Below are 17,750 nucleotides of genomic sequence, written 5' to 3'. Positions count from 1 at the left end.
GGCTTTATCAAGTCACAAACACTGCGTGGGAGAATCATTTTCAATGAAGGACCACATTTTACTGCTTAAGTGTTTATGTTTCTAGATATATTTATATTTAGAAAGGATATAGGAAAGTACTGGTTTGGAAATAGGGTAACTGATGAGTGGAACAGTGTGCCTAGTAGGGTAATTGAAGCTAGGACCTTGGGTAGTTTAAAATTTAGGTTGGATAAATATTTGAGGGGGAGGGGGTGGATTTGAGTGGGACTTGCACATGAGTAAATAGAATTATCAAAGCTTATTTCTTGGTTATAACTGAAAATTGGGTTGGGCAAATATCCTGTTAGTGGGATGGATTGTGAAGGACCTGCCTAGTATGGGCCAACAGGCCTACTGCAGTGTTCCTCATTTCTTATATTCTTAAGTCCCACTCAACTCCAACCCCTCTTACTCATATGTTTATCCAACCTAAATTTGAAACTATCCAAGGTTTTAGTCTCAATAACCCTACTAGGCAGACTGTCCCATTCATCAACTACCCTATGTCCAAACCAATACAATGGATTTATCCTATTTCTTAATTTGTAAAGTTGGTTATTTTAGATGACTAACCCGTAAGATAAATTATTGATAGGCAGGTATACTAATACACAGTCGACAATTCATTTAACACTCAGACTCGCTCTATATCACTCCCTTCCTGCCTAATATAACACAATTCTCAAGTGCCCATCCGATTTCTTAGGCATGCCAGAATCTCTTAACACGCGTCTAACGTCTCCATAAACCCGAAGACCATGACTTATATTATGTGTGTGTGTGTAATTTACACGGTACAACAGGCTAGTTACGATGGCGTATGTAAAAAAGTTAATAATACTTGAGGGTCTTAGTAGTGGCTGCATCATAAAAGGAACAATTATGGCTTTTCTTATTTTTTGCAACCAACAGCAGCTTTTTCTTATTTTAATTTTTTTTTTTTTTAGGTATCGTTGGCGAAAGTGCCTTCTGAATTTTCTTGCGCCACGATGCTGTTTTCTATGACTATTGGATGTGAATATTTGATGTCTTGTTTTGCAGTTTCTGATAGCGGGATATTTAATGTACTAAGGCATTCCGGTGCTCTGTGGAACTCAAGGCTTGAACACACTCGTTGGGCTCTCACACTGGTGTCAAAAGATTTCACTCTCTCTTTAATAAGCTCCCACACACTCGTTTAGCTCTCACACTGCTGTCAGTGGAGCTCTTTTAAACACTGACATCCTTGTTGACCACACACTCCTGTATCATATTTCACTTCTTGTAAATTTACGTCTTCTAATTTCTCCAAATCCCATCACATGTTATCATTTGCTTTTAATTCGTATGTATGTGTGTATATTACCCTAACCAACGTGTGCATACGCAAATACATCCACATAACTAGCGTGAGAGCTAGTTGTGGATTTATATACAATAGAATGTATATACATCCACAAAACTAGCGTAAGAGCTAATTATGTGGATGAATACAATAGAATGTATATAAAATAGAATGCATATACATCCACATAACTAGCGTAAGAGCTAGTTATAGGACAGTATATACAACAGAGATATATACAACAGAATGTATATGTGGACTCCAGTGTTTTGCCATGTGCATATCTCATGTATTTCCGCTCCTCCTCCTACGCGTCCTCATCTTCCTCCTCCTATTCGTCCTCCTCTTCACGTCTTATCGGGAGTATTTTTCGGGTGTTTGAGGAGGAAGATTATTTTATACTGAGTCGTTTCATGTCTAACATGAGGTGAAGCCGCCATTGAATTTGTCGCGTTCGAAAAGGAAGTAAATTTTAAACCTACTGGTCTTCTATAAGAGAGAAGGAGAGAGAGAGAGAGAGAGAGAGAGAGAGAGAGAGAGAGAGAGAGAGAGAGAGAGAGAGAGAGAGAGAGAGAGAGAGAGAGAGAGAGAGAGAGAGAGAGAGAGAGAGAGAGAGAGAGAGAGAGAGAGAGAGAGAGAGAGAGAGAGAGAGAGAGAGAGAGAGAGAGAGAGAGAACCAATATTTCCAAAACCTTTTCTTATATTACGAATCCCAAATGAAACTATGGACGCCATACTTGATGACGTCAGAAGTAAACACAGAGTAACAGCCAATCAGCAACTGGTAAGTCCAGTGTATCAGCCAATCAGCAGCAGGCAAGTCCGGTATATTTAAAATAATTTATTTTTCTTTTTATGTAAAAAAGTCCATAACTTTTTTTTCTCGCTACACTGAATGAATATTTCGTCGACTTTTTATTGCTTAATTAGTCTATTATTTATTGAACTTTTATGAAAAAGTTGTGAAATTGACAAAATTGACAATCTATCTTCACATACTTCCCTCCGCACACATCTTTTTCTCATTCTTTCTCTCTCTCTCTCTCTCTCTCTCTCTCTCTCTCTCTCTCTCTCTCTCTCTCTCTCTCTCTCTCTCTCTCTCTCTCTCTCTGCCTCTTCTCTCTCTCTGCCTCCTCTCTCTCTCTCTCTCTCTCTCTCTCTCTCTCTCTCTCTCTCTCTCTCTCTCTCTCTCTCTCTCTCTCTCTCTCTCTCTCTCTCTCTCTGCCTCTTGCTTTCTCTCTCTCCCTCTTGCTCTCTCTCTCTCTCTCTCTCTCTCTCTCTCTCTCTCTCTCTCTCTCTCTCTCTCTCTCTCTCTCTCTCTCTCTCTCTCTCTCTCTCTCTCTCTCTCTCTCTCTCTCTCTCTCTCTCTCTCTCTCTTTCTCTCTCTGTCTCTGTCTCTCTGTCTCTCTGTCTCTCTGTCTCTGTCTCTGTCTGTCTCTCTCTCTCTCTCTCTCTCTCTCTCTCTCTCTCTCTCTCTCTCTCTCTCTCTCTCTCTCTCTCTCTCTCTCTCTCTCTCTCTTTCTTTCTCTCTCTCTTTCTTTCTCTCTCTGTCTCTGTCTCTGTCTCTGTTTCTCTCTCTCTCTCTCTCTAATTCATATCTTTCTCCCAAACCCTTTCATCACGTGTACCTCCTGAAAATTTCTCTGTCTGTCTGTCTCTCTGTCTCTCTCTCCCTCTCTCTCTCTCTCTCTTTCTCTCCCCTCTCTAACACTTTTTTCACTCATTCACATTCTATCTCCCCAGCTATTTCTCCCCAAACTGTGGTGGTTCAGAACCTCCTTAAGACCACTCCAGACCTCAGCTTTCAAACTGGTGAACAACTTGAACTAACTCGCCACTCTCAAAATTAATGATTCACTCTCTCTCTCTCTCTCTCTCTCTCTCTCTCTCTCTCTCTCTCTCTCTCTCTCTCTCTCTCTCTCTCTCTCTCTCTCTGTCTCTGTCTCTCTCTGTCTGTCTGCCTGTCTGTCTCTCTCTGTCTATATGTCTCTCTCTCTCTTTCTCTCTTTATCTCTCTCTCTCACACACTTCCCTTTCCTTATTATTTACTTCGTGGTCAGCGAGAAGACGGCTTCTACACCACAAGACGGGCAGTAAACAGCAACTACACTCTGTAACCTTCTCCAGGACACCACTTCATCGGAGATCATTCACTCCTAGGACGACTAGAGTCCGGAACGTGTTTGCACATCATAACAACATCGATGAAAAATATGTTAATTGATCAAATGAAATCCCTAGACTACAGCTGGCTCACAGATGGCTCCAAGTTCATCCTGTTCAAAATAGAGTTACTAGTAAAGGCAAAGCAATTGTTCAACAAGCAAAGAGAGATAGCAGAGGGCAACGAGTGACTAGCTCCCTTAAGGTTTACTAAACAAATAGTAGGAGTCTAAGGAATAAGATAGATGAGCTAAGATTACTTGCAAGTGTAGGTAATATAGATATTATTGCTATAACGGAGACCTGGTTCAAATTGAAAGGTAGAGAAATGCCTTCTGAATGCAACATACAGGGTTATAAACTCTTCCACACTTATAGGGTCAACGGGAAGGGTGGTGGAGTGGCGATGTATGTTAGAGATAATTTAAATTGTTGTGTTAGACAAGATATACGATTAGAAACATAGGAAACAGAATTTGTTTGGCTACAGTTTCTCAAAGGTCGTGAAAAATTAATTTTGGGTGTGATTTATAGGCCCCCAAACCTTGATAGGGAGTGTGGTAAGCTGCTATGAGACGAAATTCATAAGGCGGTTAGATATGAGAATGTGTTTATGAGAGATTTTGACTTTAGACAAATTGATTGGAACAACTTGACAGGTAACCTTGAATCTAGCGACTTTTTTGATACGGTTTGGAATTACTTTTTAAAACAGTTTGTGACAGAACCAACTAGAGGAAACAATATGCTTGACTTCGTTCTTGCCAACAAAGCTTCACTAATTAATAATCTTGAGGTTAATGATGAGCTTGGGGAAAGTGATCACAAATCACTTAGTTTCAATATATCATGGAATTACCCAGATGACTGCAATCAAGTCCTTGTCCCAGATTTCCGTTTAGCTGAGTTCATGGAACTGAGAAATTACCTGGGTGAGCTAAATTAAGATGACCTGACTATGAGTCAGGTAGCTGGTGTTGGTTGCCAATATGATATTTTTCAGAGCATAGTGCTAGCTGCCCAGACAACTTTCGTTCCTAGTAGGGAAATTAGATTTAACAAAAATGATTCCAAATGGATGAACAATAGGCGTATCAAAAGAGGGGAAGAGCAGTTAAGAAATCAATATATTCAGTTAAAGAGAGAAATAAAAAAAGGAACAAGAAAGCAAAAAGGGATTATGAGGGACAAGAATGCCTACTTTCTCTCATTTTTTACTCATGAAGATACTAGCGAAATTCCAGAACTAATAAATTATGTACAACAGGAAGATAATAAACTATGCACTATTGGGGTAACTAGTGACATGGTCCTCAGACAAATAGAGAAATTAAAACCTAACAAATCCCAGGCCCTGATGAATTGTTTGCGAGGGTTTTAGATGAATGTAAAGAGGAACTTATCATACCTTTGGCTAATCTTTTCAATATATATCACTATAAACTGGCATAGTGCCTGATAAGTGGAAAATGGGTAATGCAATACCTATTTACAAGGGAGGTGACAGGTCCTTAGCTACTAACTATTGAACAATAAGCCTTACCTCCATAGTGGGAAAATTTATGGAATCAATAATTGCCGAGGCAATTCGTAGCCATCTTGATAGGCATAAACTGATTAATGAATCTCAGCATGGTTTTACAAAGGGGCGTTCGTGTCTTACGAATTTACTAACTTTTTTCACTAAGTTCTTTGAGGAGGTAGATCATGATAATGAATATGATATTGTGTATATGGACTTCGTAAGGCTTTCGATAGAGATTATTGAGGAAACTTAAGGCACACGGAATAGGAGGAGAAATTTTTTCCTGGGTAGAGGCATGGATGACAAACAGGCAACAGAGAGTTTACATAAATGGGGAGAAACCAAAATGGGGGCATGTCACAAGCGGTGTTCCATAGTGGTCAGTGTTGGGACCCTTGTTGTTCACAATTTACATAAACGACATAGATGAGGGAATAAATAGCGACATAAGCAAATTTGCTGATGACACCAAAATAGGCCGTCCAGTTCATTCTAATGAGGACACTAGAGCACTCCAGGATGTTTTGAATATACTGATGTAGTGGTTGGAGAAGTGGTAGAAGTAGTTTAATACAGACAAATGCAAAGTTCTAAATGTTGGACAGAACAATAACCATGAGACATATAAATTAAATAATGTAGATCTTAATAATATTACTGACTGCGAAAAAGATTTAGAAGTTCTGGTTAGCAGTAATCTGAAACCAAGACAACATTGCACTAGTGTTCGTAATAAAGCTAACAGAATCCTTGGCTTCATATATAGAAGTATAAATAATAAAGGTCCACAGGTTGTTCTTCAACTCTGTATATCCTTGGTTAGGCCTCGTTTAGATTATGCTGCACATTTCTGGTCACCGTATTACAGAATGGATATAAAGGCATTAGAAAACGTACAAAGGATTATGACAAAGTTGATCCCATGTATCAGAAATCTTCCCTATGAGGGCCCTGAATATGCACTCTCTAGAAAGGCGCAGAATTAGGGATAATATGTGATGAATGGTTTTGAAAACCGACAAGTTGAAGAACTGAGACACTTATGCAACACATGGGAATCTTTACTGAAGAAACGTTTCGCAGTGGTTCCATCAGTCCAATACAAAGCAGGAAGGTATAAGGAGAGGAGTAGTTTGAGGTAATCAGTTCCTCAGCCTGGAATCGATGTGTTCAGTCCATTACTCTTGTAGGAAGTACAGCATAGGTATCTATGTATAACGTTCGCCAAGACCGGAGTCCTGGCACTGGTCTCAATCTTGCGATGACCCGTCTCTGGCTCCCGAGGGAGAAAGGTTTCTGCAATGATGCGACGTATGCTGCTCAAGCACTCTTCTGGTCAGTTCAATTGGTACATCTCATAAGCGACATATGTACTCCTAACTATGGACACTAGCAAGGAGCAGGATATGTCGTTATCACGGGTAACAGCTTGTCTGGTTCGTTGACTCCATGGTACACTAGTGTGGCCGCAGTCATCTCTGGGTCCTCTTCGAGAGGGAATATCACTCCTAGTTGCCTGCGGAGTGTCTCAGTAACTTCGCACTCCAGAAGACAGTGTGTTAGGGGCTGCTGGACAACGTGCTGACAGTACTGGCACATCTCCTCCTCAGCCTTGTCTACCATCATCTTGGCTGTGGGAAAGCCCAAACGAAGCCGATGGATGGCGGTACACTGCGCTCTGGACCAGCTTCTATCATATGGAGGGAGTTCTCCCTGAGTCGCTGCTCGGTACCAGAGTTGAGATGTGGTATCACTTAAGACCTCCCCCATAAGTTTCATGGCTCTGGCAGCCACCAGTTTGGTCTGTCGTAGGCTGATGGGGACAGTAATCCCAACATGTGGATAGTCTGTTGCTGCCTTGGCTGCATCATCTACCGCCTCATTTCCCCGGATGCCAGCATGGCTGGGGATCCAGTTCAATGTTGATCTGTTACCCTGAACTTCTAAGGCTGTCATTAAGCTCAAGATCGATGTGATGAGGTGAACATTGTCCTGTGGTTGAGGATGGGAGAGGGCATTGATTGCAGAAGTGGAATCAACATGTATGACAGGTCGGAGTCGATGTCGTAGGGCATGTGACAATGCCTGCTGAATCGCTACCAGCTCAACTTGGAGGATCGTGCAGTGGTCATGGAGTCGCCAGCCTTCTGTGTGACCATTGTGGTACAGTCCAGCTGCTGCTCTTTTCCTGTCAGGGTCGACAGAACCAACTGTGAAATACACTGCACATGTGCCTCCCTCTACCAGTGCCATGCTTGTCTCAGCATGATTGCTGAGGATGTCTTGACTGCAGAGACGCTTAGAGATGGGTAGTTGCTTGATGCAAACATCGGCTGGATCTGGGCGCCAGGGAGATGGTGGATGGTACCCAGCAACAGGAAGGTCACAACTCTTCTCAAGGAGTAGTTGTATAGGTAGTAGCTTCCGCCCAGCAGCACAAAACGAACGAATCCAGGAGTAGTTCGTGAAGAGTGTGGGATCTTGTGTCATGGTTGTCAATATCCGTCTCCTTAGTGGGGTACCTTGCTGCCGGTGCAGAATCGTGGCTACTTTGCAGGCATTTATGTATCTTACTCTGTCAGCCAAGGAAGGAAGCCGGGCCTCAGATCTGAGACATACTGTTTTGGTCCAGATGGGGGCCCCAAGCATAGTTCTTATCGCCTGGTTTTGTACGACCTCCACCCTTTGCCTGCTCTGCGGGAAGAGATGAGCTAACGCCGGTGCACCATAGCATAGGGCCGTAGCAGTGGCTTATATACTGCAGTCAGGCGAGTCGAAGTAGGAGGAGGCGGGGTCATAGTGGTACTATCCACTGGTGTAAGTAGGTCTTCGTCCAAAGGTTGGACAAGTGTTGAAGAATTCTTTGTATCAAGATCCCATGATGTTGCAGTGTCTGACAGATGTGATGAATGACTTTGAAAACCGACAAGTTATGCAACATATGGGAATCAATCAGAGATGATATGACTGAAGTGTATAAATGGAAAACAGGAATTAATAAAGACAGTAAATATCATGCTAAAAATATCTAGCATAGACAGGAGTGGCAGCAATTATTTTAAGTTGGAAAAATTCAGATTCAGGAAGGATATAGGAAAGCACCGATTTGGTAATAGAGTTGTGGATGAGGGAAACAAACTCCCGAGTACCGTCATAGAAGCTAATGTCGTAGGGGTTCTTAAAGGAGATTTGAGAGTTGAAGGTAGACACACTTGTTGGATGGTAACGCTATATTGTCAGACTGAGGTAATGGGAGATGGAGCCCAGCTTGCCGTGTCACTGCCTAGCTGGATGTCTATACGCCGACTGAGAGGGAGGCAGAGGTACGAACGTACACATGCGCATCCCGTGACGTCACACAGTCACTCGGCCTAAAAGGGATCTTCTATATAAAGCACATGGATGGTACTATGATACGCTATACAACACATATAAGGGGGATCAGCAATTATGCTGACAGCTCGGTCATGTTACGTATGTCGTCTTGACATACACTACTATACTATAGGCTGAACAGGCAGGTGGTTCTGGGCTTATTCTATACAATAACAAAGGCATATATAACTTAGAACTAATGGATGGTATCATAATGGATGTTACCATAATAAGTTTTATGTAATGGGTGTTAACGTAATAACTTTTAACGTAATGCATTACGACTTATAAGAACAATTCATTGTACAATATGGATGGAATTGATCGATTGATCTGTGTTCATGCACTCTACGGATTCTGAGGAAGAATAAATATATATATACAAGGTGAAATTAACAGCAAAGGCATCTGGTGCACACTCAGATCATTACTGTCAAATTCTCAGAATACGGAGGGAACGTGAATACGAAAAAAAAAATTCTGAAAAAACTAATCAGTTAATAACAAACAGTTGACAATTTCCTTCATCTCAGACATCTAGTTATACAGACTATGTACATTTAAACCCAATTCTGGGAGGGTGAGGTTTACATATGCAGAATGGTTATCATCTCTGGGAGGATCGAATTCCTCTGCAGTGGCTAACACATGCCTTGACTGAGGACAGTCTGAACGAGTATCTACAAAAGATACTTGTGGGTTTCTCATTACTTGTCGAGTACGCAAGGAGTAACGACATTCAGGTTGAATATCTGACTGAGTATTTGAGGTAGAGGGTACAGAGTTAAGAGGATTTTCAGCATCTGTCACATTAGTCTGGGTAGCAATATCATCAACATCGCATACTAATTTCATATGATCTAAATGCGATTCTTTGTACTTACCAGTACTAATTTCTCTAACCTTATACTTATTGCCAGAGATATGTTCTACAACTCGATAAGGGCCAACAAACTTTTGATCGAGCTTAGGCATTGCGGATGTTTTGTTGAAATTTGTCAGCATTACTCTCGAACCTACTTTGACTTTTGATGGTTTAGCATGGCTATTAGTTACTCTAGTAAATTCTGCTGTTGATTTATGAAGTGTTTCACGGATTCTTCTAAAAACACTCTGAGCCATGCTGGTACGAGTTGCTATGAAATCATCAGGGTTGTAATTAGGTTTCGGAGTGGAATATAACAACTCATAGGGTAAACGCTTGTCTACACCATACAATGCATAATGTGGAGTATCACCTATGGAAGCATTGTAAGCAGAATTTATGGCACATTGGACATCTGGTATAACTTCATCCCAAGTTTCACTATTGGGGTTGATAGTGGCTCTCAGGACATCAAGTACTTTCTTATTGGTTCGTTCGGCTAACCCATTGCTGGCAGGATGATGAGGAACAATGGTGGATTTAGAGATCTTGTACAAAGTACACAAATTTTCAAGAATCTCATTACAGAATTCACCTCCATTATCTGTTACTAAGGACTTAGGGGTGGTATGCCTGGAGATAATACGTTCTTTAAACGCTTTAGCTACTGTCTCGGCAGTCTTATCTGCAATAGGAACTAACTCACAATATCTGGTGAAATGGTCTACCATAACACACAGATATTTGTTGCCTTGGAGGGAACATTTAAAATTGGTGAATAAATCAAGGACAACTCTTTCCCACGGTTCGCAAGTGGTTGGGTACACTTGGATTGGATTAGGACCATTGACATTTCCTTTATGTTGCATAGAAACACTACATTTCTTAACATACTCGGAAATGTCAGTTGCCATACGTGGCCAAAAGTATTTCATTCTGGCTTGTTTCACAGAACGATCCATACCAGGGTGTGCAACACCTGGTGCATCATGAACTAGTTGTAGAGCTACCTTCACTAGTGACTGTGGAATTACTAACTGGCAAACTCTTCTGCTTGGAGTACCTAACTCGGTTGTTTGATACAGTAATTCTTGGCTCATTACAAAGTCACTGATGGGTGCTGGTGGCTTTACAGTAAGAATAAAATCTTCCTGGAGCAGGAATCGAATCACACCAGACCACATGGGATCTGTTCTGTGGGCATTCTTTACATCCTCTGCAGTAAATGGAGGATCTGCAGTAACTACACTAACGTGTCGTGATAAAGCATCTGCAACTACATTTGACTTGCCAGGTAAATGTTCAAAAGTGGGATTGAACTCTTGGATAGTCAAGGTCCATCTGGCTAACCTTCCAGTAGGTTGTTTGTTCTGGAATAAAGGTATCAGAGGTGCATGGTCTGTCAAGACATGAACAGGGTACTGGTAAATAATGTCTTGGAAGTGCTTTAAAGACCATACTATTGCTAAAGCTTCTTGCTCCGTTACTGTGTAATTACGTTCAGCCTTCGTAAGGACTCGGCTAGCAAATGCAACTGCGTTGTACTTGCCATCAGTCTTCTGAGCTAGTACGGCACCTATGCCAATTGAACTAGCATCAGTTGTCAGATAGAAGGGCTTAGAAAAACCTAGGAATTTGAAAATAGGAGCTGACGTTAGCTTTTCTTTTAGTGTCTGGAATGCTCTTTCTTGACGGAAGGTCCAAACGAAAGGAGCATCTTTCTTAAGCAATTCAGTTAGCGGAGCTGCTATTGAAGAAAAATTAGCAATGAAAGATCTGTAGAAACCTGCTAGACCCACAAAGGATCTTACAGCATCAGCAGTTTTGGGAGTTGGAAAATTTAGTACTGCAGTTATTTTACTTTGATCAGTCGTAACCCCTCCAGGAGTGACTACGTGACCCAGAAACTTAATTTCTGATCTGAAAAATTGACATTTAGACAGTTTGATCTTTAAATTGGCTTCTTCAAGCTTACCAAGTACTATATCAAGTCTTTTCAGGTGTGTATCCACATCTTCAGACATAACGATTACGTCATCTAAGTACACCATAAGTGCTTTACCTATAAGGCCTCTAAAGATATTGGTCATGAGTCTAGAGAACGCGATAGGAGAGGATCATAATCCGAAAGCCATTCGAAGGAAGTGATAATGACCTGTGGGAGTAGAGAATGCGGTTAACTCTTGGCTGTCCTCGTGAAGAGGGACTTGCCAAAACCCTTGTAACAAGTCCAGGGTCGAGAAGACTTTGTTATCTCCAATGTTGCGTAAAAGATCACCTAGTACAGGAAGTGGAAAGCGATCTGGAATAGTTTTCGCATTTAACTTCCTAAAGTCAATCACCGGGCGCCAAGTGCCATCCTTCTTAAGCACTAGGATCAAGGGCGCATTCCAGGGTGAATTGCCATGTACAATAACTCCATCATCGAGAATTTGATTGATCAGTTCTTCTGCGACAGCAACTTGGGAATGAGGCTTTCTGTACGCAGGTATATAGATAGGTCTAGTACCAGGTTCAAGTGGAATACGATGGGACAATAAGTTCGTTATACCCATCTTCTCACGTTTGTTCAACAGAGTCAACAAACGTTTGACTTCGTCTGGGAAGTCAGTGGGAGCTAAGTCTTTCTCCTCAACTGGTAGAATGGATTGATCCAGTGGAGTGGATGAGGTCTCCACTGTTGAAATAACACCGACCCACTGGTCAGGTGGCACGTCATCCTGTACTTGAACAGGGTAAGGATAGTGAACTAGGTCAACGAGATTGGTATTTGCTCTGAGACGAACACTGTGACCCGAAGTGTTAGCAAGGAATAAATGGATCTTACTGTCTCTTACAACATGTAAGGCAGGTTCAACAAATAAACCCTTGACCTTGCAGGAATCACTGTCAACTAGAACGTTATCACCATCTGGAACAGGAACAACAACAGACGCTCTAGTGAGAGCACTAGCCGCAACAGAGACGTCTTTCTGCAGACGGCATGTGACATCAGCAAGAGATGTCATTACTAGTTTCAAGTAATCGTTTTCCGACAAGGCGTCTCCTGTGGAGAAACTACTACTTGGACTAGCAGACATTGCAGGGATAGGCTGAGCACTCAAAGCAGTCTGAGCGTCCTCGGACACATGGATGGTACTATGATACGCTATACAACACATATAAGGGGGATCAGCAACTATGCTGACACTAAGACGTTGTGTAGTTTTAAAAATAGGTTGGATAAATACATGAGTGGGTGTGGGTGGGTTTGAGTTGGACCTGACAAGCTTGTGTTACTAGGTCAGTTGCCATGCTCCTTCCTGAGTGAATGGGACTTGACCGGACTACCTTAAGACATTAGCTTAAGCCGATGGATGAATTGGACCTGCCTCGTATGGGTCAGTAGGCCTGCTGCAGTGTTCCTTCTTTATGTTCTTATGTTCTTATGTTTTTATTTGAATGTTTCATAACAATAAAAAGGCTTTCAAATGAGCTGATGTTGGTAACATTAAATAAAACTAGGACCTAAAAGGTCCTAGAGAGAGAGAGAGAAAGAGAGAGAGAGAGAGAGAGAGAGAGAGAGAGAGAGAGAGAGAGAGACAGAGAGACAGAGAGAGGATTTAACTCTCTCTTCACTATATAACAAGAAAAACAATCTAGCAGAAATGGTAAGGGCTGCTCACTTGCGGCAAGACAGTGACTGACTGAACGATGGTGAATCAATTTAGTTTTTTTTTTCTTCTGTGGAAGATGACTGTTAGAAAAGGTCCTTAAAACTGAGCCGAAGGAAATGATTCATTTGTATTAATGTTGGTAGAATTACCGACAATAAGTAAAGTAATGGCACAGTAATGTGACATTTTATTGTGGCAACGTTTTGTACGTATGTATAATGTTCGCCAAGACCGGAGTCCTGGCACGGTTCTTAATCTTGCGATGACCCGTCTCTCGCTCCTGAAGGAGAAAGGGTTCTGCAATGTTGCAACGTATGCTGCTCAAGCACTGTTCTAGTCGTTCATCTGGTGCGTCTCATAAGCAACACCGTATGTATTCCTAACTGTGGACACTAACGAGAAGGAGGATATGTCGTTATCACGGGCAAAAGCTTGTCTATTTCGTTGACTCCATGGTACACTAGTGTAGCCGCAGTCCTCTCTGGGTCTTCTTCGGGAGGGGACATCAGTGCTAGTTGCATGCGGAGTGTCTCAGTAGCTTGGCACTCCAGGAGATAGTGTTAGGGGGCGCTGGACAACGTGCTGGCAGTACTGGCACATCTCCTCCTCTGCCTTGTCTACTATCATCTTGGCTGTGGGAAAGCCCAAACGAAGCCGATGGATGGCGGTACACTGCGCTCTGGACCAGCTTCTATCATATGGAGGGGGTTCTCCCTGAGTCGCTGCTCGGTGCCACTGTTGAGATGGGGTATCACCTAGGACCTCCCCCATAAACTTCATTGCTCTGGCGGCCACCAGTTTGGTCTGTCGTAGGCTGATGAGGACAGTAATCCCAACATGTGGATAATCTGTGGCTGCCTTGGCTGCATCATCTGCCGCCCTGGATGCCAGCATGGCTGGGGATCCAGTTCAACGTTGATCTCTTACCTTGAACTTCTAAGGCTGTCAATATGCTCAGAATCGATGTGATGAGGTGAACATTGTCTTGTGGTTGGAGATGGGAGAGGGCATTGATTGCAGAGGTGGAGTCAATATGTATAACAGGTCGGAGTCGATGTCGTAGGGCATGTGACAATGCCTGCTGAATCGCCACTAGCTCAGCTTGAAGGATCGTGCAGTGGTCAGGCAGTCGCCAGCCTTGTGTGTGACCATTGTGGTACAGTCTAGCTGCTGCTCTCTTCCTGTCAGGGTCGACAGAACCAACTGTGAAATACACTGCATATGTGCGTCCCTCTTCCAGTACCATACTTGTCTCAGCATGATTGCTGAGGGTGTCTTGACTGTAGAGACGCTTAGAGGATCTGGACGCCAGGGAGGAGCTGGATCTGGACGCCAGGGAGGTCACAACTTTTCTCAAGGAGTAGTTGTATAGGCAGTAGCTTGCGCCCAGCAGCACAAAACGAACGAATCCAAGAGTAGTCCGTGAAGAGAGTCGGATCTTGTGTTATTGTTGTCAACATCCGTCTCCTTAGTGGGGTACCTTGCTTGCCGGTGCAGAATCGTGGCTACTTTGCAGGCGTTTATGTATCTTACTCTGTCAGCCAGGAAGGAAGCCGGGCCTCAGATCTGAGACATACTGTGTTGGTCCAGATGGGGGCCCCAAGTATAGTTCTTATCACCTGGTTTTGTACAACCTCCACCCTTTGCCTGCTCTGCGAGAAGAGAAGAGCTAACGCCGGTGCACCGTTGCCAATGAGCGAGCGCACAGCTTGTATACAGTACAAGCGAAGTACATGTTTGCTTGCCCCTGCACGGTGCCTCGTCATGGCTCTCATGGCGTTGAGTCTGAGTAGAGCACGGGATCTGACATACTCGGCCTGTTTCTGAAAGGTCAGCTTTTTATCAATGTAGATTCCCAAGTATAGGTAGGAGCCTGTCCACTTAAGTTCTATATCCTGAATACGTAATCTATTCATAGGATCTGGTCCCTTGAACATCATTGCAAGAGGTTTCTCGACGGAGATCTTGAGGCCTAGTTCCTTGCAAGGCTGCGTTATTAGGTCCTATCGTCTAGGAAGATTAGTAGAAGGTTCACATAAAGCTGCAGTTAGAATGCCCTGTATATAACCCTTCTGGAAGTTACTGTCATTGTGTCTGTGGTTTCTGGTGACTAGGTTGAGTTGATAGTTAGGTTTGCGTGTGTTAGTGGTAAATTTGAGTCCCAGACTCAGTGCTTGTTTCTCGTAGTCAGTTAAGGTGCGCGACGATAGGTTGTTTATCAGGGATTCCCGTCCCATTTCCTTCCATCGACTGTTAGTACAGAGGTACTGAAGTTTGCGATTGAGTTTGATCTTCTGTTGGAGGTTGGCTGTGGTGACTGTGCTGAGAATATGCTCAGCAGTGTGGTGGTCAACCTGAAGATTGCCCCTCTGCTTTCTGTTGGTAAGCCATGCCTCTATCCATGCTAGAACTTTACCTCCTATATCATGAGCTGCCACTTTTTTTAAGAGCCTCTTGTGAGGTACTCTATCGAAGGCTTTACTAAAATCCAAATAAACAATATCATATTCTTTATCACTGTCTACTGCCTCAAATGTTCTATTGAAGAACGTCAGCAGATTTGTCAGGCAGGAACGGCCTCTCGTGAACCCATGCTGAGATTCATTAAATTATGCTCAAGGTGACTTCTAACAATGTAAGCTATAATTGGTTCTAATAATTTGCCTGCTATAGACATCAGGCTTATTGGACGGTAATTTGAAGGAGTGGACTTATCCCCTGATTTGTATATAGGAACCACAGTAGCCATCTTCCACAACTCTGGCACAACACCAGTAAAGATGGACGCATTAAACACACTCGTTAATGACTGACTAGATTCCATCTTGCATTCTTTAAGCACCTAGGAAAACAACTCGACGGGCCCCGGGGACTTATTTTGCTTCAATTTGTCTATCTGTTTGATAACCATGTCCCTCGTGACAGCAGTATTAGCTAATTTGAATTCATTAGGAATTGAATAGTTAAATTCTGGAATCTCATTAATGTCTTCCTGTGTAAAAACTGACAAAAATTAGTCATTAAATAAGGAACATTTCCAGTTAGTTATCCGCCAGCTGTCCATTCCCAATTTTCAGAGGTCTTACTTATTCCTTCACCTTCGTCCTATACACTTGAAATAATCCCTTTGGATTAGTACTACCACTACTACAACATACATCACTACTGCTACTACCTCTAGTATTACACTTCACTCTGAGCTTATATGTACCCTCTGTGTCCATGTATTGTTTGTAACGGCTTGATGAAGCTCCTGGAGAGCGAAACGTTGCTACAATAAAATGTCACATTAGTTGCACCTGTCCTTTTACTTTACGAAATGATTCATATGCACTTGTGTGACATTCCTTTGTGTGTGCGTGTGTGCGTGTGTGTGTATGTGTGTGTGTGTGTGTGTGTGTGTGTGTGTGTGTGTGTGTGTGTGTGTGTGTGTGTGTGTGTGTGTGTTTGCTTCGTATCTCATGGTTAATAAGTGGGGGTTTGAAGCCTCTCGGCCTGACGAGTGTCATTAAGTGTGCAATCTCACCTCTTCACCAACAGTCAAGAATATTTTAATCCCTTTAATAAGGATTACAGTAAGCTCACAGAGTGTGTATACAACGAGAAATAAATCCCATTCATCGCCAGTTAAGATAACCTTAATCTCTAAAATTCACCTTAAGTTAAACTCTGCTAATACACTGATAAAGATACACTTCTCGTTGAGTGTGTATATCTTTCAATGTGTATAAATTGTTTAGAAAAACAAGAAGTTGATAAATAAGAGACTTGTGAAACATTTGGAAATCTTTATCCTGGAAACGTTTCGCCACGCAGTTGTTTCTTCAGTCCAATACAGAGAAAGGTGGAAGATGAGGAGTTTCAGGTAATCAGTCCCTCAGCCTGGAGTCGATGTGTTCAGTCCATCAATCAGATTAGTCTACTGAACACATCAACTCCAGACTGAGGGACTAATTACCTCACACTCCTCCTCCTCATCTTCCACTTTTCTCTGCATGGGACTGAAGACACCACTGCGTGGAGAAACGTTTCTAATATAAAGATTCCCAAAGGCTGCACAAGTGTATCATTTATCATACCTCCCACTAATGGTAGATTTAATGCTACCATTACCGTAAAAGATACTTCCTTCCCAGACTGGTGTCAATGATGCAGGAACTGCTTCGCTAAGTCCAGGCGCTGATGTGTTCCCTTTTAATCTTTCTAAATATTTTAGGAAGAATGAATGGAACTTGTATGAGCACCCGGGTGCCTCTACCCTGATGATGACCATCCACCACACACACACACACACACACACACACACACACACACACACACACACACACACACACACACACACACACACACACACACACCACACATACACACACACACACACACACACACACACACACACACACACACACACACACACACACACACACACACCCACACACACACACACACACACACACACACACACACACACACACACACACACACACACACACACACACACACACACACACACACACACACACCGGGGCCAGGAGCTCGGACTCGACCCCCGCAACCTCAACTAGGTGAGTACACACACACAGATACAGACGTGGGTAACAAGGCTCCGAGAACCTTAGCGTTGTAATGCGTGCAATAACAGCTAGCAGTAATCAGTGGTAGTGGAACGTCAGTGAACAATACTTCGAGTGATAATTAAAGTTATTAGTTAAAGAAAGTGAGAGGAAAGCAGAAATCATAATATTTCAAAGCGCAAACCGTTGGGGGTCTTAGGCGCTGTTGCCACATTGGCAGCGGTAGGCCTGAAGAAGTGACGTCACG

The 17,750-nt window shown here is 42.7% G+C and overlaps 1 protein-coding gene across 1 annotated transcript in view; it reads left to right on the top strand.

Moving 5' to 3' along the window:
* The window catches only part of LOC128685497 (cell adhesion molecule 2-like), a gene marked incomplete at its 5' end in the record, with an annotated part of 292,428 nt that overhangs the window by 46,880 nt on the left and 227,798 nt on the right, over positions 1-17,750 (top strand). The window lies entirely within an intron of this gene.

The sequence above is a fragment of the Cherax quadricarinatus genome, chromosome 8, assembly GCF_038502225.1.
Source record: "Cherax quadricarinatus isolate ZL_2023a chromosome 8, ASM3850222v1, whole genome shotgun sequence".
Taxonomy (NCBI): domain Eukaryota; kingdom Metazoa; phylum Arthropoda; class Malacostraca; order Decapoda; family Parastacidae; genus Cherax; species Cherax quadricarinatus.
Note: the sequence above shows the minus strand (reverse complement) of the source record. Positions and strands in the feature narration are given on the sequence as shown.